The 25,694-nt window shown below is 47.1% G+C and overlaps 1 protein-coding gene across 2 annotated transcripts in view; it reads right to left on the bottom strand.

The window, feature by feature from the left end:
- The window catches only part of slc6a9 (solute carrier family 6 member 9), a 259,865-nt gene that overhangs the window by 142,475 nt on the left and 91,696 nt on the right, over positions 1 to 25,694 (bottom strand). Inside the window, exon 1 of one of the 2 annotated variants that reach the window (XM_038794115.1) lies at positions 9,605 to 9,735. The exons of the other annotated variant lie outside the window; for it this stretch is intronic. The gene's annotated coding sequence lies outside the window, so the exon portion shown is untranslated. Of the gene's footprint in view, positions 1 to 9,604; positions 9,736 to 25,694 lie in introns of those variants that run through there. 2 annotated transcript variants of the gene reach the window in all.

The raw sequence follows: 25,694 nt of genomic DNA on the forward strand, positions 1-25,694 counted from the left end.
CAAATCAAACCAGCATGGACAAGAACACAGAGTTTCCCATTTCTTCTTGGTGATGTTTGTCAGACCCGTTCCTGTCTATTTCGCAACTTTCTTTCCCAAACTATCAACCGCAGAAAAAAAAGGGTACTTCTTGATCAGAGTTGATTAATGTGTGAATTAAGTCCACCTCATTTCATCTGACGATGCAATAGTTCATTCAACTCTTTTGCCACTTCCGCGCAATTATTTGCCCTCCTGTCTGAAGCTCAATGTATGAAGCCTCCTCTACCTCGAAGTTGTACGAATTTTTTGTTGTGCAGGACAGACACTTGCCAGAAGTATTCTTTGGGATACTTGTTGTCATCTCTCTGTCTGAATAAAGGGCCTGTAACTCACTGCTAGAACTGGACGGTCCTGCCAAACCCAAGCCGGGAACCAGGAAGCCTTGGACCCGTCCTTTTTTTGCACATTATTAACGATAAAACAGAACCGCACAAAATGTCTCAACAGTTGTCAACCACAACAGTGTTAAAAGTGGAGCAACGTCAAAAATAGTTTATGAGTTCTAATTTGTGCCTTTGGTTTTGGTTCAATACATTGCCAAGAAGATCGGGGAGCCCCACCTTCCACAATAAGAGGCTGAAACCACAACTGAACTGAACTTTCTGAACAGCAGTTTGGTTAACGGGTAGGAACATCTGAGCAGGTGTGTTTTTTTTGGCCATTTTGATTTCAAATAAATTCTAAATTGTTGAACCACTGGATGACGAGAGATCAGCTGGAAGGGTGCAGATCTGGTCCTGAGTTTCTCTAATGGGGTCTCCCTTCCCATCATTCGAAGAATGTGCAGGGATGTGTTCCCCGAGTGCCCTGCAGCCACTTCACGCTTGAATGAGCAATAAGTAACTGCAGGCTGGACTTCCATCCCTCCCCTCCCCTCCCCCAGAGAGCTGCTGGCCAATCTGATCGACCGGCAGCTCTCAAGTTCCCGCAGCAACAAGAGCTTCAGTGGACTGAAGGGGAAGTGCACCAACATGCCTGAGCCCGAGTCCCGGGACCGGAGGACAAGGTGGGTTTAAGGGGTCCATCCCATGGTGGGGAGGGTAGGGAAGGGTTGCGGGTGGGTGGTGAAGGGACTGATTGGGGTACCGGGATAAGGCCGGGGGAGAGAGAGAGAGTCTGTGTGTGGGGGAAGAGGTGGGGGTCGTCCAGTGGTCACTGTCCTGCATTCAGAAGGGAGCTTCTGAAGGAGGTGCCCCTCGCCCCACCTTCCAGCCCCCGATTTACACCTGTTCTTTTTTGGGCCTTCACCGGGTAAATCCTCCAAAGAGCCCCAAAATTGAGGCTGAATGATAAACGGTTAAGGGTGTCAAGTGGGGCAAGGGCAGGCTTCCTGTCCGAGGCCTTGCCCGCCTCAGTGTAAAATTTCTGTGTGCTTGGGGTGGGGCGGGTTCCTTCAAATTCACCCCCCACTCCGCCCTTGGCCTAAAATCCTGCCGGTAGGGGAGCGTGCAAATCTGGCCCTGGAATTGAATGACCCCCAAGAAATCATAGCATAAGCTTGAGTAATCTGCATTCTTTTGGAAGGGTAGCTGGCTCGATATACTAGAGTTGGCCAGCATCTGAAGGACATGAAACAATCCCTTGTTAAGTGGAAGAAAAAGGTTTAAAGCTGATAAAAACAAAAAGGAACAACCAACTGAAGAAGAGGTCAGCTGCCTGATATCTGATCGCCCATCTGGTAACGGTGGATCTGATACAGCTTCCACATGATGTGAGTTTGTATCTGCTTCCATATTTATTTCATATCATAGTGTCTCCATCAGTTCCTACTTTGTGTCAACCAGAAGCAACCTCAAAGTAAACGTACCAGATTGGTGAAGACCAGAAACCAGGAATAACAGTTTTTACTATGCCTTCCCAGTCAACAGAAGCTTTATTACAGCACTAAATTTATGTCTAATCCTTGACATTATGCATTGGTTTAGCATTTTAAAGGATCTCCTGTCTGACTCTTATGATGATTCCATATGCTAAAATGTAATTTGTTTACGAAAAAGATCCCCCAAAAAAATATGAATTAAGGGCAGCATAGATTCGATCTACAGATTGAAATTAATTTAAAAAGTGAACGATGATAAGTAGTGAGGTCTGCATCACATATATCCCATCCCTCGCTCATGCATCCATTTGTGCTCCACTCCAAGCCTCAACTTTGTTTTCATTTTATTGATTAACTTTACTTTCCCAACGTCCAACTGCTGGCATTTTATAAGTCACAGCCTGACACCCTTATCTTGATGCTGGCCTCCAAATGGACTTGGCATCCCTCCATCTGATCTGCCACACGCACAACCTGAGCTCTTCAGTCTAATGTACGGGCACAGCAGATTTGCCAGGACATCAGAAAATATGATGTTGATAGGGATTATTCCAAGTGAGGTTTAGATTTCAATTGGAAACTTAGTTCACACAATTCGAGATTTGAAGTCCTCAATGGGATGATTGCCTAGCAACCACTCCCAGGTATCTATTATCCTGGCTATTTATTTTGTTAAACTCTGTTTAGAGTGTAATTAGACAGTAATTAAAATCCAATTATCCTAATCAGTGAAATTAGTATTGTGCACATTCAATACTGTTTGAAGAACTCAAGGCATTGAATGGCCAAGACCCATCACGGTAAGTAATAACGCAGTTAATCAAAACTATCATTTTGGCAGTTTATTTAGTTCATTTTTATTTTCAGGGCTCTCTTGGTAAATGATATTCAAGTTTAGATCTGTGGTGGGCAAAGGAAACCTGGGAAATCTCTTTCATACATGGTTATATACAGACAGGGTGGCAGTTAAATATTGCTGGCCATAATGTATGTAAAAATGATAGGGAGAGAAGAAGGCGGCACAACTCTGTAAATCAGAAATAACACAGCGGCAGTAGCAAGAATAGACATAAGTTACAAAGTTGGAGAAACAAGAGCTGTAAGTATTGAGATAAATAATAGGGAGGGACTGGTAATAGTCATATTATTAGGTGTTGGTTTAGCACAGTGGGCTAAGACAGCTGGCTTGTAATGCAGAACAAGACCAGCAGCGTGAGTTCAGTTCCCTTTCCAGCCTCCCTGAACAGGCGCTGGAATCTAGGGGCTTTCAGTAACTTCATTGAAACCTACTTGTGACAATAAGTGATTATTATTATATAAATGTAGAATTAGGAGTGTACACAAACCACCAAATGTGGGCGAATATATGAAAAGGGTGATGAGACTGGGATGCTTGCTACCATTTGGAATGGTTAAAACAGACAGAATTGTCACATTTAAGGGGAGGCTTAATGAGTATTTGAGGGAGAAGCAAATAGGCAAGAAATAAATTCCATCGATTTAAAAACAATTTAGAATACCCAATTCTTTTTTTCCACTTAAGGGGCAATTTAGCGTTGCCAATTCACTTACCCTGCGCTTATTTTTGGGTTGTGGGGGTGGGACCCACACAGGCACAGGGAGAATGTGTAAACGCCATACGGACACTGACCCGGGGCCGGGATCGGACCTGGGTCTTTGACGCCATGATGCAGCAGTGCTAACCACTGTGCCACTGTGCTGCCCCATAAATTCCAGATACTGGAAATAAAGCAGAGTTGAAATTGTGATCAATTTGGACCTGGAATCTGAGAGTACCTCAGTTTTACAACAGAAGTAATCTTTCACTGAACTGCTGGTATGTCTCTATTTCCAGTTTGGTCAATGCAAAACTTTCTGGGCTGGATTCTCCGCCGATGCAATGCTCCGTTTTGCTGGTAGCTCGTGGGTTTGCCGACGGCGTGGGGCTGCCCCACAACGGGAAACCCCATTCACCAGCCGGCGAAAAGGAGCATCCCGCCGGCAGGGTGAACCTGAAACGTGGCGCGGCGGGACGGAGAATTCAGCCCCCTGTCGCCGAACCGCACAGTGAACCCTTTTGATATGGTTCTCATTCCTGGGAGATTGAGGAACCAAGCTGGAAATTATCTAAAAGAATAGTCAACACTGTAGCAACAAGTTTAAGAAAACAAACACAGAATAACAAAAGTGAAAGTAACAGAATAAAGGAGTAACAGGTTTAAGAAACAGAGAGGAAGGATGTATCGCCAACACGCAGATTAATCTTTAAAAACAAGATCACAAAACGGAAACACGGCTGTTGAAATGAAAACAATAAAGTGATGACAAGCTAAAGAAGAGTGAGGTTACATTCATTAAGAGCACACTTGAAAATTAGTTCATGGGAAACATTAGGCAACATGGAGGGGGCATGGGGAATATGGGGGGGGGTGGAGCTTGGAGGCACGAGGTAAAAAGTGTATGTGGGGGAATAGATGGGGAATGTGGTTTTGGGGGGCGTAGGTGCATAAGGGGACATGGATGGTGAATAGAGTTCATGAGGGGACATTGGAGTGTGGGGGTTTAAATGGGCATGGAGTCGGTATGAGGGGGCATTTGGGATGGGTGAGGGATGAAGATTTGAAGCCCTGACATTCACCATTACATTATTGTTCCAGTAAACGGAGGCGGGCCTTCCAGTCTGTCTGCTACGCCAGCTGATCATCTCTGATTGCTGCCTTGGAACTGCCTCTGGAGGTAGTGGATGCCATCTCCATCCCATCCCTGGAAGGAAAAGATGGTGGGTGGAGATCTCCTAAATGGAGACAGATTTGCGGAGTCTTGATACCTTTCTTCTTCATGGAAATGCAGCCATAGGAGTAAAAGTTTTAAGTTGGAAAAGGGCTAATTTTGCTACGCTGAGACGTGATTTGGCAAAAGAGGACTCGAGGTAGCCACTTCAACAGAATTCAGTGTCTGAGCAGTGGGGGGCACTGAAAGAGGAAATAGAAGATTTAGAACAAAAAACCTTTCCAGGGTAGCATGCAGGGTAGCATGGTGGTTAGCATCAATGCTTCACAGCTCCAGGGTCCCAGGTTCGATTCCCGGCTGGGTCACTGTCTGTGTGGAGTCTGCACGTCCTCCCCCTGTGTGCGTGGGTTTCCTCCGGGTGCTCCGGTTTCCTCCCACAGTCCAAAGATGTGCGGGTTAGGTGGATTGGCCATGCTAAATTGCCTGTAGTGTCCTAATAAAAGTAGGGTTAAGGGGAGGTTGTTGGGTTACGGGTATAGGGTGGATACGTGGGTTTGAGTAGGGTAATCATGGCTCGGCACAACATTGAGGGCCGAAGGGCCTGTTCTGTGCTGTACTGTTCTATGTTCTATGTTCTAAAGTCAAAGAGTCAAACTCCCACGGGTGCGATTTTTTGAATCAGTTGGCTGCGAATCCAAATATGGCTGCCAAAATCTCATAAGGAAGCCATAGCAGGATTTGCGCCGGTGAGATCTCAGTTTGAGATCTTCCCGCACCCCCATCAGCGGTGATGTAATCAGGTTCTCACCCAGAAAGAGCATTAATCTGTTTTCTATAAACTTACATGCGTTTCAATATAATTAAACGGCTTTACACCGTAGTGACCAGCCCCATGGAATGCTCCCCCTTAGTGGTGGCAACGTTACTCGAGCAAAATTCACTACTGTTTTCCGAAAATAAAAACCAGGCCTGATGACCACGCCAGGGGTGCGGAGGTGCCTGGTGGCCCCTGATTGGGATCCGAGGCTGGGTATTACCCCTGGCAGAGGCACTGCGGTGGGGGGTAACCCCTCTTCCATTGGGAGGGGAGGGCTTCCCATTACATGGGGTGGGGGGGAGAGAAGGGTATGAACCAACGAACATGCAGGGTGATATACCGTGGTGGGAGGGGGGAGGATCACCTCTGAGGTTTGTGGGGGTTGTCCGCCATGGCCTTGGGAGTGTGGGAGAGAAATTATTTTTCTCGCAAATCGAGGCGCCCTTTGAAGATGGCAGCCTGATTTCTGGGTGGTCGGGTTTGACAGTTCTATCAGGCTCTGTCCCGACAGAGTGACGACAAAGCTGTGCCCCTGATTTTTTTTGACAGTGTCAAAAGATGTGCTGTGGGACTGTCCATCGGCGGGATCTTCTGCTTTGCCGGCAGCGCACCCGTGCCCGCGGGTTTCCCAGCGGCGTGGGATGGCCACAATGGAAAACTTCATTGGCCAGCTACCGGAACGTAGGATCTCATTGCCGTCAGGGGCGCACTGTGCCACGCCGGAAAATGGGGCTGGCCGGGATGAAGAATCCCACCCCTGGTCAGAAAACCTGGCTGGGTTTCCAGAGAGAAACACGCTGATATTCAGTCACACCTAACACTTTGCCATTCTTTTTTTTAATTCCGCGCCAAATGTATTTTACCCCACCTTTGACCCAAAAAAGGAAGGTTTGGGCGTGATTCTCTCAAAAGGGAACAAAGTCGAATAGCGAGCGCAGTGCTGAGAAACGCATGGCTATTCAATGCAACTTGCATTGTATAAGGGGTCTGAACGGTGAATGCGTGGCAGAGGCTGCACATAGCCCCGTTTTGTACAGTGGGAGCTCTGCTCACCGGAACTCCCCAGTGTAGGGAGATCGGGAGGCCATTTTCAAATGGTGTCCGATCTTCGGGGCCCTAGAAGCGATCCCCAACCTCCCCCATTATATTGAGGAACAGGAGGTTCTTGGAGTGCAAGCCAAGACTCCTGAAAATATTAGAATGAGTAGATAAGGTGGTTAAGATGGCATCCACAACAGAAGCCATCTCCCTAGAAGCCATCTGCCTGACCCTACACTCATCCCTACAGCATCTCGACAACAAGGACTCCTACATCAGACTCCTATTCATTGACTACAGCTCTGCCTTCAACACCATAATCCCAGCCAAGCTCATATCAAAGCACCAAAACCTAGGACTTGGCTCCTCCCTCTGCAACTGGATCCTCTATTATCTGACCCATAGACCACGATCAGTAAAGACAACACCTCCTCCATATAATCCTCAATACCATGGCCCCGCAAGGCTGCGTACCTAGCCCCCTATACACACACGACCGCGTGGCAAAATTAGGCTCCAACTCCACCTGCAAGTTTGCTGATGACACGACCAAGGTGGGTCGGATCTCGAACAACGATGAGTCAGAGTACAGAGGGAGATAGAGAGCCTAGTGAAGTGATGTAACAACAACAATTTCTCCCTCAATGTCAGCAAAACTAAAGAGCTGGTCAATAACTTCAGGAAGCAAAGCATCGCACACACCCTTGTATGCATCAATGGTGCAGAGGTGGAAATGATTGACAGCTTCAAATTCCTAGGTATGCACATCATCAACAATCTGTCCTGGTCCACCCAGGGCGAACTATGACCAAGAAAGCACAATAGCACCTATACTTTCTCAGGAAACTAAGGAAATTCAACATATCCACATTGACTCTTACCAACGTTTACAGATGCACCACAGAAAGTATCCTATCTGGCCGCATCACAGCCTGGTATGGCAACTGCTCGGCTCAAGACTGTAAGGAACTACAGAGAGTCGTGAATACAGCCCAGTCCATCACGTGAACCCCCTTCCCATCCATTGACCATGTCTACATCTCCCACTGCCTTAGGAAAGCGGGCAGCATAATCAAAGACCCCTCCCAGCTGGCTTATTCACTCTTCTAACTTCTTCTATTGGGCAGGACATACAGAAGTCTGAGAACACGCATTAACAGATTCAAAAACAGTTTCTTCCCCACTGTTACCAGACTCCTAAATGATCCTCTTATGGACTGATGGCAGAACAATGGGCGCGATTCTCCGCTGCCCACGACGGGTCGGAGAATAGCGGGAGGGCGTCCCCGACATTTTTCACACCCTCCCGCTATTTCTTCCCCCCCCCCCCCCCCCCCCCCCCGCCGACACGAATCGCTGCTCGCCGTTATTTACGGCGAACAGCGATTCTCCCCAGGCAAATGGGCCGAGTTCCCAGGCCTTTACGGCCGTTTTTACGGCAGCAAACACACCTGCTTGCTGCTGTCGTAAAAACGGCCGCAACATGCCCGTTCTGGGCATCCAGGGCACGGCCGTAACGGACGCACTCTTTCTCCCTCCGCCGCCCCGCAGGATCAGTCCGCGAGGCGGCCGAGGGAGATGCCGCCCCCGCGCATGCGCGGGTTGGAGCCGTCCAACCCGCGCATGCGCGGCTGACGTCGTCGTGCGCGTCAGCCGGCGTGACGCTTGCCGCGCGGATTTAGCAACGGTCGCTAAGGCCGTGATGCTGTGCTTCATGGGGCCCCGCTGCTAGCCCCGCCCGGGGGGAGAATCGGGTCCTGGGAGGGGGCACGGAGGCTGCCGTGAAACACGGCCAGTTTCACGGCAGCCTTTGCGATTCATCGCATTTGCGGAGAAACGCGCCCAATATTTTTCACCATACCTCGGTACACGTGACAATAAAGAAATCCAATCTAATAAGTGATACTTTACTAACTGAGACATAAAGTATATGTGCATGGAGATATGCTGGAACTGTATACAACACTAGTTAGGCCACAGTTAATGAGTACAGACTTCAGTTCTGATCACCTTGGGGAGATTTACAGTGATTTTCCAGAAATGAATTATCATTGCAATGAGGAAAGATTGGAAAAATTGGGTATTTTCTTTTGAATTGGGGAGGCAAAGGGAGATGTAATTGAGGTAAAATAATGAGGAACCTAGCTAGAGTAGATAGGAAGGTCCTATCTTGTTTAGTTGAAAGATCAATGACTAGAAGACAAAGATATAAACTGATTGATAGAAGGATAAGAGGAGAGCTGAGGGAGAACTTCCAGACATGTTTTTGTGGGCATTCTGGAGCTCACTGCCTGTAAGGGTGCAGAGGCAGAAATCTTCATTGCCTTTAAAAGATGCTCGTAATGTGCTTGATTTGCTGTAAAATACAGGTCGACGGACCGAGAGCTGGACAGATGGAATAGGATGGCTCGGTGGGCGCGATTCTCCCATGTCGCGCCGTATGGCGAATTGCCGTTCGTGCCATTTTTTCCCGCGGCGCCGGTCCGATGCCAGCAGGCGATTCTCCGAGGACCGGAGAATCGGCGCTATTTGCGCTGGCGTGTTTGGCGCGGCACCGGTCGTGGGCCGCTGTCCACGGCCGGGCCGCCGATTCTCCGGCCTTGATGGGCCAAGTAGCCGTGCCGAAACGGCAGAGTCTCGCTGGTGGTGTTCACACCTGGTAGCTGCTGGCGGGAACTCTGCGCGAAGGGTCAGGGGCGGCCTGAAGGTCGGGGCAGCCTCTCCAGCCCCAGCCCTACTTTATTACACGGCCAGCCCCTGAACCCCTATGCCATGTTGCATCGGGGCCAGTGTGCTGAGGAAGTCCCCTATGTATGCGCGAGTTGGCATGGCCCAACTGCGCATGCACGGTTTGGCGCCGGGAAGGGAGGCTGGAGCGGCGTGAACCCCTCCAGCGCCGTGCTGGCCCCGCGCCCGTTTTGCGCCATCGTGAAACGCAATTCACGATGCCCTGTTTTTCAGCCAGCACAGACTTAATGGGCCAAATAAACTGGACTAGAGCAGTTCAAGACCCTCACCATCACCTTCTCATTGGCAACAAATGCTGGCTTAGTCAGTGACACTCACACCCCGTGAAAGAATAAAAAAAACACATACTGTGCTGCAAATTTTCTGTTTCTATGTTTGTAGCCCAAGAGAGGAGAATGTGAAACACTAACCTTGTACTGAATCTTGAAAAATGCTTAATCTATGTTGTAAATTGGGCAGGCTTTGCTGTATTTAAGAATTACATAAATATGTAACTATTATAAAACATGCCAAAAATTCAAAGCTGGAGTATCTTGTGAGGCTTAGCTGCTGTATGAGCTATCAGTCCAGATACAGTAATGCTCTGACAGGGGGCAGATTATTTTGTGATTACTATCTGGATTAGTGCCTCAAGTAATTTTCCACAGCCTTTTAGAGGAGGAGTCTCTTAGATTTTTTCGCCACTTCTTTTACTTTCTGTTTCTAGCCATGGCTGACCTTGGCTTAAAGCTGTTTCCTCCCCACCCAAGCTTGTGCAACCACTGAGCAAATGCCGAGGAATACTTTTCAGTCATTGTGACCAAAGTAGGCTATTTAAAAAAACAATTGATGTAAAAATAGGTTGAATTTCAAGAGGTACAGAATATAAAAGCCAAAAGCTAATGGTGAATCTTAATAAGACCACAATTAGATTATTCCATTTAATATTGGATGTCACAGATATTGAGGCTTTAGAGAGAATACAACACAGATTTACTGGGATGTAAAGTAAAAGCAAAATACTGTGGAAATCTGAACGAAAAACAGAAAGTGCTGGAGTCTGGCAGTAACTGTGGGAGAGAAACAGAGTTAACATATCACTGACTCTTCTTTAGAACCCAAGGATACTGACTTGTATGGGGAAATAGGTATGAAGAAACATTTTAAAAATCGGGCCTGTTTTCATTAGAACATGTTTGCAGGAAATATGATAGAACCATTTAATGTTATGAAGCAATGGGGTGAACGAGATGCTTCCAATAGTTGAGTGGTGAAGAATGAAGTGCAATAGATAAAAGATTGAAGTAAAAGGTTTCAGAACAGAGGACAGGAAATACTTTTCAGACAGAGAGTTGTGAAGAAATGGAATCAGCGTTGAAATGATCTGTAGTTGTGACAAATTAGAGCTATTTGTTTTCATGCTGGTTCGCAGGACAAATGGGCAGTATGGTCTCATGCCCCAGGTAGTGGGACCTGACTGGAAATTCCCACCTGGAGTCAACGGACCTTTGGCTGGTCCATCAAATTTTCCGCCCTGTCCCATGGTGGGCAGGAAAGGAAAACCGGCTTTAGGGTTACCCTTTTGAGATGCCTATGGAACATTTCTCTACACAGGGATTTTAGAGGGTTTTTTCTTTGGAAAGAATCATACCATATACTCAGGACTTACCACAAGATGTCTGACCATTCTTGATATGGTGCTGCATCTATTTAATGATTTTGAAACACAAAAATAGAGATTCACTACTGAACTTCCATTCCTAGCATCCTTGATTGCACAACTCTATGAGATTATGTGGCCTGTACCTCTAACTTTACCCATGCACAATGGTCAAACTTTATGATTCAGTCAGCCAGAGGGACAGAAATAGAGTGAATAAGGAAGTTTGAAGAGTCAGAGATTTTCCTCCAGTGACTTTGTGAATTGTGTGAGCCCAGATTTCTCAGGTCAACATGGGTCTCTCCCACCGGTTGGAGATCCCATGGGGGAATGCCCATCATTTCTGGGGCAGGGGAGGGGGGAGGGGAGTTGCTGATGGAATTAAGTGCCCTTTAAGCACCAACATACCATCCCCTCGATTGTGTTTCCTGGCTGTGGAGGTCCTGTCTGCCGAGAGCTGCCGGCGAATCAGAAGCCTAGCCACTCATGGGATTCCCGGTCGATAGGTTAGCGATGACAGTATGAGGTTGCTGTTTGGCCCCCAGAGGTGGGAAGGGGTTGGCTTTCAGCGACCTTCCCCTGTCCAATGCTGGCTTCCTTGATTGGAGACAGAGTGAGTGATAATAAAAGACACCCATTCCACCCCTCCAGCCCCACCACAACCCCAGTGGTTACGCCCATCAGGGTTTGCTGGACAACTATCCATGGGCATTTCGGGCTGCAATCAGCATAGCATCTTTGATAGCTCTTCAGAAGAGTAAATCTGTAATTTTTCTTTGAACACCTAAATTACTATTCTGCACTTAATAATACTGGGGCCTGAATGTAACTAAATTGTATTATGAATGCAACATTTCTACCTACAGAGTATTAGGGGCCAGCTTAACATTTTAAACTTGGACCCCCGCTTTTGATTTCTGAATTAACATTTTGGCTTCCACTGATGTTGATTTAGAAAATCTGTGCTCAAGCATTTAGTGCTGTGCATTGAACTGCTACAAGCCAGTACTACATCTGTAATTCAAATCAGGGGATTAGCCTCAAAAGTGAAATTTATGCACACTGGTTTAAAAATGTCAGCTGAACTATTTATTAAACTGCTCCTCATTTTTGTATTCATCAAAATGGGGATATTAGAACTGGAAAACTTATTCTTTTTCCACTTTTGCCACCTAGTGTTAGCATCAAGTACCCCAAGGGCAGGGATAACAGAGGCTAAACTCTCAAGTAGCCGTCCTGTTGCACCGTGTGACTTTCTTTTACCCCACAGCGGCGTTTCCTTGTGGTCTCTCTGAGTGAGATGGATAACTTGGGTTGATTATTTCCAATTTATAGATAGTTTTATGTTGTGGGGTCCCCCATGCATTTGGAAATGGTTGGTAACTGCATAAAAGCTATTCAATAAGTAAGGCTATATGATTGGCTTGTATAAGACACTCATCGCATCAGTTTGAACTTTACCTAAATTAAGGTGCTAAATCTGAAAGAACGATGTGTTACCTCACAGTACATCTCTCCTCTTTGTGAAATTACTTCTGATTTGCTACATTTTCTTTTTAACATTTCAAATGCAATTGTCATAACTTTATCAAGGCTGCGTAGCTTCTACATAAGAGTGGGTGTTCAGCCTGTTTCCCCAGCAACTGACATAGGATAGCCTCAGTTGGCAGCTATCAGGTTTACCCAGGCACAACACACTCACAATATTTTCTCTTTCTTGGAAGAGAAGGATCAGCTTCATCTCTGCACATTTTACCGTCTCCGATAGGTGGGGAGGGACCTTAAGAGATTGCTGTTGCAGTAAGCGCTAATGGGCTCATGGACAACACCAGGCTGTTGCCCTGCATTATATAAGCAAAATAAAACTGCGCCAACGACCGTTCAAAGCAGTACCAAAACAAGAGTAAACACATCACAGTGAACAAAAACATCACTGGGTTCGGTTCCCTGAAATGTGTTGAAGAAAATTCTTTTGCAGTTGGGATGCAGCATTGAAGAGTGATTTTTAACACCACATGTAATCAATTACACATTAAATGCAAAATATCAAAAAGTGATTTTGATTATCAATCCATAATGTCAGGTTATTCTGATGGTTAGTATGAAAAATAGTGAACACCTGGGAATGATTTCAAGGCTACAGCCTGATTGATACATCATTGTTCCTTTCAGAAAACTAGTTGGCAAAGGATAGAACTGGAGCCTATATTTACACACTTTTATATTTATTTACAGTTATACATTACAACCAGACACCTTCTAACCATACATTCACAGTTTTTGGCTATGCCCTTTAATAGGAGGTCCAGTAAAACCCCAGTTAGTGCCCACCCTCTGCAAACAATTGAGCACAATTAACAACGAATTAACAGTCACCGGCTATGGCCTCTTAATTGGCTGCCACTGAGAAACTAGCCTCTGTGGTCCTATTGCCCATTGGTGCAGGCTTGGGACACACGTTTAATCCTGACTTCCACAGTACGCTGATACAAATCTGACCATTGTTCAGATTCACTCATTGTTGATTGGTGACTGTTGATTTGTATATTAGTTGTGCCATCCTGCGATGCTCCTCTTCCATACAGATAATAGTAATGACAAGCAATGGTATGACCACAAAGAATACCATTGTTTGAACTGAGAAGCCTTCAATCTGAGTGGGAAGTCTCCCAGTGGTCTCACACTGATCCAGTGAGTAGCCTGAAAAATAGAATTGCTGCTGGAACTCACTCTCAGCTGCATAAGTTGCTCCTGAAGCGACTTGTACTGTTTATGCTTCTAAGCTCTTCACTTCTGCCTGTTTCAGCTGATAAGCTGCAACTCATAACTCCCATTCTAACTGACTCTGAGCCACAGTGTGTGTGTGTGTGCAAAAGCAGGAAACTCAGAGAACTACCGCACGGCTGACCTTCAGTATAATGCATGTAAATGTACCCACTCAGGACAAGGCAGCACACGGTGCAAAGGGCAAAAGGTTCAAGGGGAACTTGGGGTGTTTTGACTCTGGGATGCGGCGGAGCTTCCACCCCTTTTCACTGTCAACAAACCTTCCCGACAGAGACTTCCGGTGACGGCAGGCGGGAGGCAGCCGCACGTTGGAGAGCTCCCGCGCGTTGGAGAGCTCCCGCTCGGGAATGGCATTGTCGGGGGGTAACGCTCAGTCCTAAGGGCAGCGGAGGCAGCAAAAGTCGGGAGAGAGCACAGGGGGAGGAATTGCCGAAGATCAGCAAAAAAACAGCCGTGAAAAAAGCGGCTGAAAGTTCGTCAGAGTGGAAAGGTCACCGAGGGGTCAGTAAATAAAATGGATGCTGGAGCACCAGGGGAGGCTGCATTGCTTACGGCTGAAGAAATAACTACGGTGATGGCCGTGGAAGTCGAAAGGCAGTTTACAAAACACATGGAGGCAATGAGGAAGGAGATGGGGGCGGTTTTGAAAGCGCTGGTGGTGGAGGCGATTACCCCGGTGAGGATGGCGGTGGCGAGCGCAGGGGTGGAGGTGCGGGAGCAAGGCAAGGCGCTGAAGGAAGTGGAATAGACATTACTGCAGCACAGTGATCAACTTACCTCGATGGGGAAGGAGATGCAGACGGTGATAGAGATCAACAAGGATCTGCGAGGCAAAATGGAAGACCTGGAAAACAGATCCAGGCGACAGAATTTGAGGATTGTGGGACTGCTCGAAGGGGTGGAAGGACCGAGGCCGACTGAGTATTTTGCCATGATGCTGGCTAAACTATTGGGGGAGGGGGAGGATCCCTCCCGATATGGGCTGGATCGGGCTCATCGGTCTTGGAGGCCTGTACCAAAGGCGAGAGGGCCGCCGAGGGTAGTGACTCTGTGCTTCCATAGGTAAAGTGTAAAGGAGAAGGTCCTGTGCTGGGCCAAGCAGAAGTGGGTGGTGCAGTGGGCTGGAGCTGGTATACGTGTATACCAGGACTTTACGGTGGAGCTGGCGAGGAGGCGGGCTGCCTTCAACCGGGTGAAGAGGGCACTGTTCATTAGCAAGGTGCAGTGTGGCATTGTATATCCAGCGAAGCTGAGAGTGACCTACAAGTTCAAGGACTTTTATTTTGAGATGGCGGAAGCAGCGGAGGAGTTTGCGAAGGCAGAAGGACTGTGGCAGAATTGAGAAATGGTCTTGTACCGATGTAGCCTTATGACTGTATTTTTTCCTTTATTTTGTTTCACTGCATGGTGGTGTATGGGCTATAGGAGTCAATGTTGTATATATTTGGACAAGAGAAGAAATGGGACTTTCAGTCGTAATGAGCGTTCTTTGGGGTGTGGGTGTGTATGCGAGGTTTGTGTGCTAAAGGGGACTTCTGGGTTTTTCCTGGGGCTGGGCAAGGGGGAAAGAGACCCCGGCGGGGGCCTCCACTCTGGCCGGTCTAAGCCGGCCAGTGAACGGGGTGAGGTGGGGGGAGGGGCTGCGGCCAATCGGAGCCTGGCAGAACAGGGTCCGTGGGGTCTAGCCGGCGTGGAAAGTTGGGGGGAAGGAACCGAGATGGGGGGTGGGGGGGGATTTTTACAAGAGGAAGTGGAGGGAAGGTGTTGGGGGGGGGTTTACAACTCTTGGGTGTCATTAACGGTACTCTTTCAGAGGTTGGATGGCATTGAGCGTCGTTTGGGGGGGGGGGGGGGGGGGGGGGGGCTCTATAGGTTAATGGTGACCATGGGCGATTCCGGACTCCTTTCTCTTTTTCGCCTTTGTTTTTTTTCCCACCGTGGGAGGGTTTGATTTATTTGATGCATATATTGACAGGTGGGCTGTTGGTTGGGGTGGTGGAAGGATGGGATCGTTGCTGATGTTACGGGTACTGACTTTGTATCTGTTACCGTTTAATGCTTGTTGGTGGGGTGTACATTTTGAAGGAAAATGTGAAAATGGAGAATAAAAACATTTAAAAAAAACAAACCTCCCCGACAGTATGTCAAATATAACTGTTTCAACCCCATGGGTCTGTGGGAGCTAGTCTGTCTTTTGAAAGTTAAAGGGTCTCTGCAAAACAAAATTTCAAGATATGTAACCGTGGTGACACAGTGATGGAATGGCACCTGTTAGACTGTGCAACCAGGCTTTTTCACATCGGTACCAGTACTCTCAGATGCATGCTTGGTCGGATAGATCTCTGACAGGAAGGCAACAGACGAGAGGTAGGGCAAATCAATCTCAGTCATTACTCCCTCCGCTCGTGGTCTGCATTCTGACACCCAATGAGTGACTTAAGTGATGTAAAACATGGGGCAGAATTTAATTTTGTCAACAGAGTTCCTGTGTACTGGTTGAAGAACTGAAAGAAACAAGCATCGCTTTTCTCTGGGAGGTTTGGCACAATTATAAGGTATGCAGGCACTTAACTGGCCAATGCTGGGCCTCACATCAGATTTAGACCCCAATAGGTTGACAATCCAATTGCCAGCCAATCAAAAGCTGCTGGCTCTCCATTACTGGCACTGCCCCATGAATAAGAGATAAGTGAGGCAGGTTGGAGTCACGGGGAGGGACTCATCGGCAAGACAGGGGATTAGATGCATGCACTGGCTCGCAATGGATCCCCACCACCCAACCCAGTGAATGCTCATGAATGAGGGACCCTGATGGTAGACCACTGGCCCACTCAATAGGGTTTACTGGGTGGCCTTCTGGAAGCATGATGCTCCACCAAGAAATCGCCATTAAATCCTGGTGGTGTCAGGGATAATTGTTTTTATCTGGCTTATAAGAGCCTAATTGCCTTGCTGCTGCTGAAAGATAGGTTTCCCACATAGGCTCTTTCCCGCTGGCCACTAAATGCAGAACAGTGGGCAGGATTCTCTGATGCTGAGGCTAAGTGTTGACGCTGTCATAAACGCCATTGCAAAATGCCCCGGGAGCACCAATTCAGAGCCCCTCAGCAGGCCAGCTCCAGCTGCCGATACCGGTGTCAGATGGGCGCCCCAGGTCTACGCATGTGCACTGCGGCTGACACGAATGCGGCATGCGCACTGCGACCTGCGAGATTGCGCACATACGCGGTGGCTTCCTTCTCCGCGCTAGCCCCGACGCAACATGACGTAGGGCTACGAGGGCCGGTGCGGAGCAAAAGAGGCCCCCAGTTTGAGAGGCCCGCTGATCAGTAGGCCCCGATCGCGGGCCAGGTCACAGCGGAGGCCCTCCCTCACGCCCTCCCCCGGGGTCGGAGCCCCCCTCCCCCAGAAGGATGCACGCTGAGGTCCCGCCGAGTAAGACCACACGTGGACGTCGCCGGTGGGACTCGGATTTATTTTGCGGCCACTTGGCCCATCTCGGGTGGAGAATCGGCCGCGCTGTGCCAATGGCGCCAATTCTCCGGAGAATAGGCGGACCGGCGTCGCGTGATTCGCGCCCAACCCGGCGATTCTCTGGCCAGGCCTGTGCTGTGAGAATCCTGCCCAGGACCCCCCCTGCGTGATTCTCCCCACGGTGGAGGAGAGAGTAAGATAACACAGGGGTAAGAAAATTAGACTAATGTGCACAGCCAAAGATAATCTCACTAATTTATAAAACCACTTATAGTTTGCCAAGGATCTTCGCAGTTAAGCTAACCTGTCTATCCTGTTCAGCTGCCTGTAGTCTGCATGATATCTAGTTTCTGCTCATGAACACTAGACTCAATTTGTGCCACCTTTTACTTCACTGATCCTACAGTACACTGTGTAACACCCCAGGAACTGTTTATTTGAGAAGTAAACATGTCTTAGCAAACATAGTTACCTTCAGTTCAATTCAATGACTGCATTTAATTCCACTTTGGTGAGTTATTCAATTCAAGAACATTGCTATGTGGGATCAGTGTTACATGGGAGCCTGTGAACTGCATTCTAGGTTTACCTATCTCTGTACAAGATCGCAGAATGCATTCAATTGCCACGGCATCTCAATACATCAAAAGTAACAACAAATGACTGACGGGAAGAAGGATTTAAATAAGAAATCTCCAATTTTAATCTTATTTCTTTTTCTCAGTTTGCATTCCCTGTTGACTCTGTCGACATTTATCTTAAGCAACTCTGAATTTCAATCTTATTTATTTTTTCTAAGTTCTCCTGCTTGGTTGGCTGGGTGCCTCATTTATCTTCTTCTGGTGAGGTTGGGGGAGGCTCAAGTTTGAAGTGGAAAATTCCACTCATCAGCAAGTAAGGGTCAAGTTATTCCCAGTTTCGCTTCGGATGAAGTTGAAAGCAGTTAACATGAATACAATGCTATGGTGTTTATCCTTATGGTTTAAGGGTCAAGTTATTCCCAGTTTCGCTTCCAATGAAGTTGAAAGCAGTTAACATGAATCTAATACAATGGTGTTTATCCTCATGGTTTCAATTGTTTGTATTGTTTTCTTGCTTCATGGGGCTACCTCTTTGGCTAGTTCCTCGTCCGTAACCAAAGACTATGTCCTTTCAAAGATTCGGGGCTGGACACAGTTCAAGCAATAACTCCGAGAAGTGAATTTTCTTTTTTCTTACTTTCTCACTTACTCTTTAGAACACTGTCAGACTGTTATAAAATAAATTCTTACTGAGGATGTGGGCATCATTGACACGGCTGACAGATATTGCCAAACCTGGTTCCCTGAGAAAGGGGCTTTTTTCAGAAATGGCTACAGTCCTTGATAGTGGTTTGAGAGAGTGGTTTACTACATAACTTTAGATAGCAGTTAAGAGTCACTTATGTTGGTGTGGAACTGGAGTCAGACGTAAGCCAGCCCACGTAAAGACAATTTGGCAGCTTTACTTTCACTGGCTCCAACTTTATATTCCCAGATTTCTTTGTAAACTGAATACAAATTGTCCACCTGTCATGTGGGAGTTTAAACTCACATTCTCTGGATAATTCATGGAGGCTTCTCGATTATCCAAAACCCACGACCACTGCCATCCAGAAGGACAGGAGCAGCAGGTACCTGGGAGGGAGGCCCACCACATGGAAGTTTCCCTCCAAATCACTCGCCACCCTGACTTGGAAATATATCATCGTCCTTTCACTGTCGCTGGGTCACACTCCATCCCTAACAGCATGGCGGGTGTACCTACACCTCAGGGACTGCAGTGGTTCAAGAAGGCAGCTCACCACCACCTGCAGAAGGGCAACTAGGGATAGGCAAGAAATGCTTGCCGAACCAGCGACGGCCACATCCCGGAAATTAAGTCCAGTATTATAGTCATCATGCCGCTGTATCCCTTGGCTACACTGGTGTGAGGCTACATGGAACACCCATCCTACTTCACCCTTGTGCCCATTCTTCGCACGTGTGCTATTTAGCCAGGTATCAGAGCTTGGAAACATCACGGTTAAGCTGATCGTCTCTACACTTGAAAGCCATATACCCAGATATTATCCAAAAGATCTTAAGTGTGCCAAGCTAAATTAAGCTGATCCTGCACAAATCTGGAATCTCCCCATTTATATGCAACACGGTGAGAGCAGCATTTAGTCACTATGCCATCAGGTCAGTGAAATGCTTTCCAGACTAAAAGAAATGTCCATTCTATTGATACCAAACAACTATTAAAAGCTTAATGTTCTGTCAGTTGCTGATCAGCCAGTAAGAGACATATTGAGTGTTGTCAGTTCAGCAATGACAATTTTCCATCTGCCCCTGACAGGAAAATCACCTCATCGCCAGGAGCCAGGCCAAGTCCTGCTGAACCTAGTTGGTGCTGTCAGATTCAAGTGACAGGCCACGGTGCAAATTGGACATACATTTTCCTGACTGGAATGTGATGCTCAACAGCTTTCACTTACAAAATACTTATATATTTATACAGTGGGGGGGGGGGGGGGGGGGGGTTCTATTTTAGTGGTTGTGAACTGTTTTACCAGAGGATTCTTGCAGTGCAGAAGGGGGCCATTCGGCCCATTGAGTCTACACGAACCCTCTGAAAGAGCACCTTACCCCAGGCCCGTTCGCCTGGCCTATTCTGTAACTCCATAACCCCACCCTAACCTACACATCTTTGGACACTAAGGGGCAATTTAGCATGGCCAATCCACCAAACCAGCACTGTGGGATGAATCCGAAGCACCTGGAGGAAATCCACGCAGACACGGGAAGAAAGTGAAAACTCCACACAGACAGTCACCCAAGGCCAGAATTGAACCAAGTCCCTGGCGCTGTGAGGCAAAGTGCTAACCAATGCATTACCGTGCCGCCCTTCAAAGAAATTAAGAGAGAACATAGACATCCTTTGAAAAGTGGCATGCAGATCGTGATCCATGATTAACCCAACCTGTATAATATAATAGAGGCAGCACAGTAACTTCATGCTGCCCACTCTGTTCAATGATTACTCCTATTGACATTCAATAGTATTGCTATCACTGAATCCCTCACCATCCAAACCCTTGATCAGAAACTTTACTATAAATACTGTGGCTATAGGCTGCGAAATTCTGCGGTGAGCAACTCACCTCCGGACTCCCTAAAGTCTGATTATCATCTAAAAGGCACAAATCAGGAGTCTGGTGGAATACTGTTCCCTTGCTTGGATGCAGCCCTGACAACATTCAAAAAGCTCTATGTCATCCTTATCCCTTATTGGGTGATGTTGAGATGCTTTCTTGATCTGCTGCAGTCAATGTGGTATGAGTACAACCACAGTACTGTTATGGAGGGAGTTCCAGGGTTTTGAGCCAGTGTTGGTGCAGGAATGGCAATATATTTCTGAGTCAGAATGGTGTGTGGCTTGTAAGGGGCATTCAATGTTCCATGTGCTGCTCCCCATGTCCTTCTGGAAGGTCGTGGGTTTGAAAGATCAACGGTGAGTTGCTGCAGTTCATCTCGTATATTGTACACATGGCAGACACGGTGCACCAGTGATGGAGAGAGTGAGTATTTAAGGTGATGGAAGGGCCGCTGATTAAGTGGGCTGCTTTGTCCTGGATGGTGTTGAGCTTCGAGCTGCATCCATCCAGGCAGGTGGAGAGTACTCCAGAACACCCCTGACTTGTACCTTGTTGATGGTGGACATGCCTCATGGAGTCAGGACTGGCATCTTGCCCAATGTCTCACGTGTAGTTCATTAACAGGTTAAAGTGGTTTTAAAATTGGGACATTACAGGGTGCATGAAACAGAAAGTCAGACCGGGCCCACTGCAGACTCAGCAGTGTGTTTCAATAGGATACGCCAGGTTCAATTTGTTGCGACCACGAAATATATGAGAATAATAGTCTGATGGCTTCCTGTGAGGAAGGGAACAAGGATTACATTTCAGTCACATTCTTTTTGTTTTCCACACTATTTATTTCCTCACTTTCCACTTTTTATGTCTTCCCAAGTGCTTTGCCCAACAACTAGAAACTGTGCCAACACCACTCACTAATCGGTCAATAGGAATGTGAAAGTAAGTCACTCCATTATGGAGGAAAGCGCCTGGGCTCAGCACTCTCCTCCTCCTCCCCCCCCCACCACCCCACACACACACGCTGAGATTGCGAATACACTGCCAGGTGAATCACCGGCCTTGAACTGTTCTAACCCTATGTTACCACAATCCTTCTGCCCCCAACACACGTTTTGAAAAGATGTAGAACAGGCTATTTCACCTATTCTGGAAGGTAGTTCATAAACCGTGAAAGAGAAAGACACATTTGTGAAGCAATTGCTTTAAAGCCATTAAAGTATTTTTCACAGCTTCACATCAATGTTATAGCTAAGGAATGGCATGCAGCCCATCTTTATGAATTGATGCAGAGAGCCTAGTGCTCCTCTCCTCCACTGTAGCATGTGATATTGTGTCTTAAATGATCCTAGTTAGACAGGACAATCAAAGCATGGATAGAGGTCTCTGTATTCCTATTGTTACAGCAGAGTGGAATTCCTAAACATGCTGATGCATAAAACAAGTTTGTTGCAGGATATGTGTATTGTGTTGGCTTCCTGCCAGTTTGTAAGCTCTTGGTGTAGGCAGGCTGTGCCATCAGACCCATAATAGAACATGTTCATCAGTAGAATGAAGGCTTTGATCTCCTTATCTAGTAGGATTAATGTGGTGTTCATTTCACTTTTGTCATAATTCAATCAGTTAAACCAAGCACAGTTCCCAAACTAATCCCAGGCAGTGCTATTATTGTAAACACAAAATCTTTTTTTTCTAATTAACTTAACCTTTTCCATTACTGCATACTTGTCACAAAGCAAATAGCTTTATGTCACCTACTGTATTGGGAGTGTAGAATACCACAGAAAAGGGCTGAATATTCCTCCTTTTTCCCTCCAGATAGTTGTAGAAAAGGGAGAATGATCCGCTACCAAGTTCCCACTCCCAAGTGTTAAGTTATTAATTCTCCAATTCAGCTACATTGCCGTTTCCCATTTGTTCCTTTGTTCAATATGTGAATCTGGATTTTGCACGTGGAATGTCGATGTAGCATGGCTCCAATCTCAGCCAGTTGTCTTGTGATACTTCAGTGGCGAGATTAAAAAGCAATTTAATGAGAGCTCCACCCACAAACCTTGTGACTGCTGGCTCCAGAGGCCTGGCAACAGAGATTTGATGGTGCAAAAGGTGAAGAGAATGCACATAAGGACAAGACTGAGTTGGCATACTAAATTACCACATAGCAGGTATACACTAAAATATTCTCAATCCTTGAAAGAGGTCCAATGGAAAGTTACTAGGAACACTAACATGTTTACTCAGTCCACTCTGGTCGTTCATTGCTATTTAAGAAGCTCTTATTCTGTTGCAATGAGCTGTGCACCTGTTGTCTTGAACTCAAACATTCAGACAAGAGATCTTAAAATTCACCCAAACCATTCAGCATCAGGTGGATCAAGAATAATGCTGCTAAGAAATTGAGTTGATTTTCCTCTGCCACCCCGAACCACCCTGTATCCCATCCCATCCACCACAATGCCCAATTTTGTCTGGGTACAGGACAAGCTTCACAAATCCAAAGTGTAATATGCCTGCGGTGACCTGAAAGTGCTCATTTGTAGAGCATGTGTTGACCCTCGGCCATGCATAAACCTGGCACAGGACAGTCCGTTGATATAGACACACACCCGGTGGTGTTGGAAGGAAACTTGATTGTTGCGGTAGGCCTGAATGGCCTCCAGCCACAACGGTAGATAATAGCTCCCGGGCCTTTGGCCAGCTCTTCAAAGACAGTGACCACAATGCCTCCAGCCCTAAAGATGTTCTGATATGCCAAGGGGAAAAAAAGGGCACTAACATTTTGGACCCTTCACTAGAATCGCATGTGGCAGATCTTCTGATTTGAGGACCACTGCATTAATGTCAATTAACTGCGGACACAGCTTGAAATAAGAGTTGGCTGAGCACTAAGCAGTGCAAAGTCAACCATAAGAATGCTTTGAAAACTATTTAACCCCATCAGGACGTAGATTAGTGCGCAAGAATGCTCTTGTGCTGCAAGTATTACTTAATTTTAATAGTTCTGTAAGTCAACAAAATATACATAGTGATGAAGCAGTAGGTAAAATGCCTGCGGCATCATGAAGTCGTCTTTCCTTCTCCGTGCCCTGACCATGCCACAGAAGGTGTCATTTTGGCTTTAGATAATGTAAAACTCGTGATGTTGAATCAGCTACCCGGGAAACAACCTTTCCCAATGTTTGATTCCACTGAAGCCATGTTGTTCTTTCTGCAATGCCCGGACCCGCGCCGCCCATTTGTTGCCGGCGTGGGCGGGCCCAGTGCCGTGTTGGCCCCCTGTAGGGGTCAGAATCACTGCTCCTGAGGGCATGTTGACGCTGTCGTGAAACGCGATAGCGTTTACGATGGCATCAACACTTAGCCTCAGGGTGAGAGAATCCTGCCCATGGTGTCCAAGTAGGTAATTTCAAATGTTTAATGAGACGCTTTCTTTCAATTCTCATGATCTAATTCAAAGATGTTGGGACAGGAATCAAACTTTGTTGGCCTCATTTTCACCATTAAACAGACAAATGGCACAATTTTCGGGACCCATGTTCTGCATTCCAAAGCTGTCTCTGGGAGCCACTTAAAACAAGTGTCAGGCCAATTTCATCTGCAATTGAGAAGCATTGGCACGATTCACTTAACTTGAGTTAACATCTGCTGAATGGCGCATCTAAAGGGGTGTTTCTCGGCCATTTCACGCTATTCACCAACATGACTTTGCCGGTTTTTTTGGCCACCGAGGCCACACGTAGAGTATTTCCTGCTGGCGAGCTAAGGCTCGCAGATCGGAGGGTCATTTTGACCGGCTGCCCCAATCTTCTCCCTTCCCCCTTCTCAACCTCCGCCTTCCCCAACCTTGGCGGAGCTCCCTCCAGGCCCAATCCCTGGCATAACCAATCTGGCACCTGGGCACTGCCAGTGTGTTATGTTGGCAGTGGCAAGGTGTCTGGGTGGCAGAGGGAGATCCAAGGTTCCATCCTGCCCTCTCCTTGACCACCCCGGGGTCTCCAATGGCCTGGGAGATCAGCCCCCCCCCCCACCCCCCCCCCCCCCCACCCCCACTCCCCCAGGTGCCATTACACTGTACCAAATGATACCCTGGTGAGGGCTCTCAGACACGGAGGTCTCAGACCCGGGCAACAAGTGAATCTGATATCCAGATCTTGAAATGAGCCGTGCAGATCATTTAAATATGCTGATCTGGACCACGCCAGTGAGAGTGAGATCCAGATCGCGGCATCTCTAGTGACAAGAGGCCTCTCGCGGGATTCAATCGCATTGTGGCACGATGTCGGACGCGACGAGGCTGCCGAATCGTGCACAATTTTTTGCTTAGGCAGATTTCCAGAAATTGGAATGCCGGGTGCAGGTAGGCCATAGGCTTGCTGCACACAGGACATGTCAACTCCCACTGCAGCCCCATCCCACAAAAGATGAGCTTTTGTTTTAAATTCCCATACCACCACCTGCAATTTCCCCTCCAAGTCACACACCATCCTGACTTAGAACTATATCACAGTCACTTCACCGACGCTAAAACAAAATCCTGAAACTCCCTCATATCAGCACTGTGGATGTAGCTATTCCACATGGCCTACAGCGGTTCAAGAATGCAGCTCATCACAACCTTTTCAAGGGCAATTAGCAATGGGCAATAAATGCTGCTCTAACCAGTGTCGCCCACATCCCATGAAAGATTTTTAAAATAAGTTACTTTTGAGCCAGGATTGCTTCACCGATTCTGACTCTACAATATTTGTGTTCTCCTCCCCGTTTTGTGAAGCGCCTTCCGGCAGCAGCTAGCCGAACAAGCAACGCGACATTCACCCAGCTAATATGGATGAGTTGCCTGAAGGGTCACCATAGCTGCTGGAGGGCGGCAGTGGTTAGCACTGCTGCCTCACAGCGCCAAGGACTGGGGTTCGATTCCATCCCAGGGTCACTGTCCGTGTGGTGTTTGCACATTCTCCCCCTGCCAGTGTGGGTCCCGCCCCCACAACACAAAGATGCGCAGGATGGGCCACACTAATTTTCCCTTTAATTGGGAAAAAAGAATTGGGTACTTTAAATTTATTTAAAGAAACAACAGCTGCTGGAGGCTAATTGAAATGAAAAGAAACGAGACATAAAGCCCAAAGCTCTATTTCAGTGGAGCTGTCCCGAGCTTCTCAGTTGGGATACACACTTCATTGGTTATTGTGTCTGAAAATGAGTCACAACCAACATCTAGTCCTGGAAACTCAGGTATTGAGTTAGCAACTAGATTAATTCCTCCCTCTGAGATGCCTTATACTCCCCTCCATTAGCAACATGCACATAAATATGTAATTTTTCAAACAAAGAACAGTCATTACCATACTCAATTTCCTCTTGCCTCCAAATCTGTTGCTTTTATCCACAGATCGGGGGCCGGTTTTCCAGTGCCAACTGATCCTCTTCAATATTTGAATAGGAACAA

This window comes from Scyliorhinus canicula, chromosome 4 (genome assembly GCF_902713615.1).
Source record: "Scyliorhinus canicula chromosome 4, sScyCan1.1, whole genome shotgun sequence".
NCBI lineage: Eukaryota > Metazoa > Chordata > Chondrichthyes > Carcharhiniformes > Scyliorhinidae > Scyliorhinus > Scyliorhinus canicula.